We start from the raw sequence: 7206 nt of genomic DNA on the forward strand, positions 1-7206 counted from the left end.
GGAACTAGAATCGGGGTATAAGAAAAATTCTTTCCCAAGAATGGCCACACTCTCTTAGTTTGACTCATGCAATATAAAAGTGAATTACTGATATGCCAGCCAAATCAGTTCCTCTAGCCTTTCCCATCTTCGTAGATGTCATTTTTGACTCACACTGGTGCTCATTTCTCTATAGACATCATTTGTTGGTGTTGAGTGTTTTGGGTTTTTTGGTTTTTTGGTTGGTTTTGTTGGTGGTGGTGTTGTGTGTGTGTGTGTGTGTGTGTGTGTGTGTGTGTGTGTGTGTGTGTGTTTATGTATATGCATGTGTGTGTAGTGAATGCCCATGTGTGTGTGAGGGGGTATCTTCAGGTGCCTTTCTCTAATATCTATTTGCTTCTTTTTTTTTTTTTAAAGATTTATTTATTTACTACGTACTCAGTGTTCTGCCTGCATGTATTCCTGCAGGCCAGAAGAGGGCACCAGATCTCATTACAGATGGTTGTGAGCCACCATGTGGTTGCTGAGAATTGAACTCAGGACTTCTGAGTGCTCTTAACCACTGAGCCATCTCTCCAGCCCCTCTATTTGCTTCTTTAAGACAGAGTTTCTCGCTGAACCTAAAGCCCACAATTTTGGCTCGGCTGACTGGCCATCAGACTCCTGGGGTCCACTTGTCTCCCCTTCCCCCATGCTGGGGTTACAGGCATGTGCAGTGCCTGGGCTTTCACGTGACTGCTAACGATGTGAGCTCAGGTCCTGACACTTGCACAACATGCATTCTTACCAGCTGACCCATCTCCCCAGCCCCTCACTTCTCTACGCATCTCTTTGACTTCATTTTTAATCGATTATCAAGTCCCAAATCTCTCTAGCCATCTTAAACCTTTCCTCCCACCCTGGTTCACAGCACCACACCACCACATCAGCTGGGGACATACAAGGGACCTCCTTGTGCCTCTCTTCCAGTCTTACTCTCTCTACCTTCCCCCATACAGCAGTTGAATCATCTTGAAATGCAAATCAGAAAATGGAAATCTCTAAGAGGTATCCCTGTGCTCTGAAAATGAAACCCACACATTGTGTCCTATCTCCCCTCCCCCACGGGTACATAAACTATTTATTAACAGCAAAGGCCCAGGGACTAAAAGTATGGAACGCTTCACGAATTTGCATGTCATCCTTGCACAGGGGCCATGCTAATCTTCTCTGTATCATTCCAGTTTTAGTATCTGTGCTGCTGAAGCGAGCACAATGTGTCCTATCTTTTTTTTAAAAGGTTTATTTATTTGTTATATATACATGTTCTGCTTGCATGTATGTCTACAAGCCAGAAGAGGGCACCAGATCTCATTACAGATGGTTGTGAGCCACCATGTGGTCATTGGGAATTGAACTCAGGACTTCTGGAACTGCATCCAGTGCTCTTAACCACTGAGCCATCTCTCCAGGCCCAATGTGTCCTATCTTAAGTCTTACATCTGACCCCAGTCCCTTCTCTGGCTGACCCCGCACCCAGTCCAGTTATCCTCCCTGGGGTATATTGATCTATAGAGACACTACCTTTGAGTGTCTGATATGCCAATGATTTTCTCACCTCAGGATCTTAGCACATGCTGAACCCTCTGCCTGGAATATGCTGATCCCTGAACTTCACCAGGTCCTACATCATATAGACGGTAACAATAAAAAGATCCACCCTCTTTTAGCCCATCAATATAATCTAGGGCAGTGGTTCTCAACCTGTGAGTCACAAACCTTGGGATCGAATGACCCTTTCACGAGGGTCACCTAAGTCCATCAGAAAGCACAGGTATTTACATTATGATTCATAACAGTAGCAAAATTACAGTTATGAAGTAGAAATGAAAAGAGTTTTGTAGCTGCAGGGGGGGGGGCGGTCACCACACATGAGGAACTATATTAAAGGGTCACAGCTTTAGGGAGGTTGAGAACCACTGATCTAGAGCATTATTTCTCAGTGTGTTGTACTTCTGCTTGGCAATTATACCTATTTACATATACTGCATTCATGTGTCTTTATCTTTTTGACAATGTCAGTATCCTTCACTGCACCATAATATCTGACAAACACCAAAAGTGTCTTTTTGTCTCAAGTGTTTTCTGAGCACCTAGCAAGTCTGCTATTGTCATCTGTCACCAGAGCCCCTAACCATAGGCCTGGCCCCTAGGTCTAACACTTGCCCACATTAAGAGAAAATGATGATGTGATATATATGAATTTATAGAAATTTATAGGAAAACTAATTTATCCTTAGGTTTAATCAAAATTGGGCAGAGAGAAATTCTCAACTTGTCTCCTTGTAACTTATGACAGTGTTGTAACTTATAAAAAAGATTCAACAAAAGTCAGGAAAGGGTATATGTAGATTTATCCAGAGGCCCACATTACCAGGACTGGGAAATAGTCTTCCATTGCCAGGGTCTAGTTCCTTTGGGACATGCCATGTTGACTCTAGGCTGGCCATCCCCCAGCCCCAACATAGTATTTTCCCCAGGAAGGCTAATTCCTAGGGCCCTTTGCACTAATACATGGTGTTCAATCGCTGTCTGTTGGGTGTACAGATGAATACATGAGTCAGAAAAGCCAATTAAACAAGAAACCATTCGTGTCGGTTAATGTCAATTGTCAACATGACTCTCAGCATGCCGCCATCTTTGTTCACATGGAAACACATTAGAGGAAGTTCATCATTTGATGGTGAGGGGGATAATGTTGGGAGTCATTACTCCTCTAAATTGCTACTAACTGATTTCAATCCAGACAAATGTAATTTAGCAAATAAGGCCTTAGTAACTAATAATTCTGACTTGGAGACTAAAAAGGAAATATGTATGCACAGGACAGAAAAACCAGCTATAGTCTAGAAGTTAAAAATCTCATGTGAAAAAAAAACAAAAAACAAAACAAAAAAATCTCATGTGATTTGATTGAAACATTTGCACACTCTACTTCATATTTGCTTTAGTAGTGCCCCCCCAGTACACAGGTGCACACACACACACACACACACACACACACACACACATACACAGAGAGAGAGAGAGAGGGGGAGAGAGAGAGAGTTGGAGAGATTGATAAGAAAGGTTCCAACCTTGCAAACAGTGATTGGAGTGTCTGCATCCTAGACACACACAAAACGCCAGACTGCTTCTGCAGGTAGAAATTAGCCATCTGGGAGAAAGAGGTGAGAAGGCTCTTATCACTGTATACTGTTTACATTATCTGGATTTTTAATTATTGAATGTCCTTTCTGTCAACAACAAAAAAAATCAGTTAAGATTGTTAGTACAAATAAACATCCACCAAAGTAAATCAATTAAGTAATCTATGGTTTATATAAAAATTGGAGTCATATTCAGTTAAAAAAAATATAAAATGTGTGTGTGTGTGTATCCTAAACACCACTGTGAAATGATCTCCAGGATTTATTATTAAAAGAAAAAGCAATTTGTAGAAAATGTGCTTAGTCCACTTAGATGGTGAGGGCAGGGGGGGGGGGGGCCGCGGGGGGGGGGCGTGGGGGGGCGTGGGGGGGTCATTAGGGATTAAACCCAGGGCCTCATGCATGCTAGGTAGACTCTACCACTGAGCTACATCCCAAGCCCTCACATATATACACTTTATAGGAAATCAGAGAAAGGGGACTGAAGGGATGGCTCCGGGGTTAAGAGCACTGGCTGCTCTTCCAGAGGACCCGGGTTCAGTTCCCAGCACCCACATGGCAGCACAAGACTGTCTGTAACTCCAGTTCCAGGGGGCCTGACACTCTCACATGCAGGTAAAACACCAATGTACATAAAAATAGATAAATCTAAACAGAAGAAGGAAAGAAGGAAGGAAGGAAGGAAGGAAGGAAGGAAGGAAGGAAGGAAGGAAGGAAGGAAGGAAGGAAGGAAGGAAAGAAGGAAAGAAGGAAAGAAGGAAGGAAGGAAGGGAGACGGCAAGGCAGAGTGACATTAAGATACTTACTTACCTGTCTATCCTAGCACCTGAGGAGGTAGAGTCAGCGGGACTGAAGTTTCAAACCAACACCAACTATACAGCAAGTTTAAAGCCAGCCTGGGCTACATGAGACCCTGTTTCAAAAAGCAAAGGGTAAGCAAGATGGCTCAGTGGGTAAAGATGAGCTGAGGCCTCAGAACCCACGTAAAGGGGGAAGTAGAGAACCAGCTCCACCAAGCTGTCCTCTGACCATCAAAAAATGTCATAGCATGTACACACATACACACAAATAATGATAATAATAATTTAATTTAAGAAAAAGGAAAAAGAAAGGCAATGAAAGTTTCCATAATGTTTAAAAATAAAAAATTTAAAAACCTTCGACTATAAATTCAAAACCTATGGGGAGGGGACAGTATAGGGTGACAATAATAAGGATGGAAATTGGGCTTTGTTGAATAACGCAGGTTTGATTTGAAACCGCATACATGTTTTGCATAATTATGAAAAACATAAATTCACAAAGTAACCCCTAAAACTTTAAAGAGAAAGGAAACAAACAGACCGAACTGTGTTTCCAGATGGCAGGCAGCACAGCCAAACAGTCCCAAACCCTTTCAAGTGGCTTCCAAACAGGCCCTCCCCCAGTGTGCAGAGCTGCCCAGCCCTGGCCCTCATGAGCCCACGTGTGTCTCTTCTGTCTTAGCTGCATGGCGTGAGGTCCATTGGTGGCTTGAAAAGGGCCACAGTAGGGAGTATACGTCACGGAACTCAGAAAATGCTACCCAGCAAATTCTTGTCTACTTCGGTGTGGTTGTCACTTATGTTTGCATTTGGAATAATAATGATTAAACCTTTACCAAAACACTCCTGTATTTAGCTATACAGGCCTAAGGGGCAGAAAGAATTACAAAACAAAATTGCACAAAACAGCAAGCTGACCAATCCAGCTACCACCCAGACCCAGAACCAGGGCTATGAGGTGGCCCACCCCAACATCCACCCCATCTATGAACTCTTGGAGCATGTGAAGGGGACGAAACTACAGAACCAAAACAGCAGGATCTCCATGACACAGGACAACAGGACATCCGAGAGGAGCCCCAGTGAGAGCCCATTATCAGTGGTGTAGCAAAAACCAGAGGTCTTGAGCCAGACCAATGATTTGTGACAATGAACACTTTCAAGCAAAGATATGAACGAAGTAAAGGGTAAACTGTATATCTCAATGGGCCACACCACAGCTTCCATAGCAAGATTATTCTTCTTTCTCCTCCTCTTCTTCTTCCTCCTCTTCTTCTTCTCCTTCTTCTTCTTCTCCTTCTTCTTCTTTCTCTTCTTTGTTTTTGTTTTGTTTGGTTTTTGTTTTTTCTTTTAAATTTGGTTTGGTTTGGGAGGGAGGTTGCAAGGGTAGAAGACAGATGTGAGGAGATAGGGAGATAAGGGGGCTCGGAATGCATGATGTGAAATCCACAAAGAATCAATAAAAGTAAAAAAAAAAAAGTACACAAAATAGCTTTAATCATCACAGCGCTGGTAATGATAGACTTGCTGTTCTGTGATCGTTCTTTTCATGTGGTGTGGGATAAACAAGTGAGCAACTCTGCCACTGTTGGTAAGAACTAGGGTTCTAAGTCAGGTGGTGGTGGTGCACACCTTTAATCCCCGCTCGGGAGGCAGAGACAGGCAGATCTCTGCGAGTTCGAGGCCAGCCCGGTCTACATAGTGAGTTCCAGGACAGCCAAAGCTACACAGAGAAATCTTATCTCGAAAAACAAAACAAACAAAAAGAACACGAGCTAGGATTCTAAGTATGCTGATGCCTTTAATCCCAGCACTCAGGAGGCAGAGGTTAAGTGGATCTCTGGGAATTCTAGGGCAGCCTGTTCTACAAGCCAGCCAGGGCTGATTCATGAGACCTGTCGCAAAAGGAAAAAAAAAAAAAGAAGTAGAATTTTAAAGAGTGAAATAAAGAAGAAAACGGAAAGAAGAAGTTCAGTGAAAACCATGGTAACAAGAACTCGTTGGGCAAAGGCATTTGGCACAGAAGCCTGATACCCACATGACAAACTTGTCCTCTGACCTTCACAGGCATGTCAGGGCACAGAGGCCCACACTCATCACACACTACACACCTACACACAAAAATTGTTTAATCTGAATGCTCACTTCCAATTGGAATTATCAGAACCAACATAGGGTAGATCCACTTTCTCTAACATAATCGTGAGGATGGGTGGTATCAGCAAAATATAAACTATGACAAACAGCACAACTCATTCAACAACAACAAACCACAAACATAAACACTATTATGTTTGATCTATTCAAGTAGTACAGTACCAGGGCCTACCAGCCATAAGTGCACAAAGATCACAGACACTGACTACCTCTGAGGTCACTCATTCAAATGCCTTAGACACACAGAGTGGCTATGTAAAAGAGTAATGTTGGGCAAATGGGTAATAATAATTTAGCCTCAATTTCGGTTCAAAAAGCTGTCTTTAATATACAGTATGTCTAAATGTTAATGTTCCACCCAAAAAATATGTTTAAATCCTCACCTTGTCTTTGACTCCATGAAGCTAAAGCTTAGATAGATAGATAAGTGACAAATAGATAGATTAGATAGATAGATAGATAGATAGATAGATAGATATAGATAGATGATAGATAGATATAGATAGATAGATCTTGATATATATGTATGTATATATATGAGATATATATATATTCTATATCTCAAGATTTAATTTAGATGACTCAAAAAGTAGAAAGCTAAGCAGAGGACAAGGGTAGAATCCCTAACCCTGAATATCTCTCAACCATTCTGTCCCCCTCACACTAGCTTTTATAGATATCAATGGGATTAGGAAATGATTTCACACATATGTTCCATGTCTTAGGGTTTCTACTGCTGTGAAGAGACACCATGACCACAGCAACTCTTATAAGGAAACTTTTAATTGGGGCTGGCTTACAGTTCAGAGGTTTAGTACATTATCGTCGTGTCAAAAAGCATGGCGGCACACAGGCAGACATGGTGCTGAAGAGGTATCTGAGAATTCTACATCCAGATAGGCAGGCAGCAGAAAGAGAATGAGACACTGGGCCTGGCTTGAGCATCTGAGACCACAAAGCCCACCCCCAGTGACACATTTCCTCCAACAAAGGCACACCTATTCCAACAAGATCACATCTTAATAGTGCCACTCCCTAATGGCCTATGGGGGCCATTTTCATTCAAACCACTGCATTAC

The 7206-nt window shown here is 42.3% G+C and overlaps 1 non-coding gene across 1 annotated transcript; it reads right to left on the minus strand.

The window, feature by feature from the left end:
- Positions 1-1125: 1125 nt before the first annotated feature.
- Positions 1126-1232, minus strand: LOC128118060 (U6 spliceosomal RNA). The gene has a single exon (XR_008220985.1). It is a non-coding gene; the product is annotated as a U6 spliceosomal RNA (small nuclear RNA).
- Between the last annotated feature and the right edge of the window lie 5974 nt (positions 1233-7206).

Source organism: Peromyscus californicus, unplaced genomic scaffold (assembly GCF_007827085.1).
Source record: "Peromyscus californicus insignis strain IS unplaced genomic scaffold, ASM782708v3 Scaffold_21__1_contigs__length_65335640, whole genome shotgun sequence".
Lineage (NCBI taxonomy): Eukaryota > Metazoa > Chordata > Mammalia > Rodentia > Cricetidae > Peromyscus > Peromyscus californicus.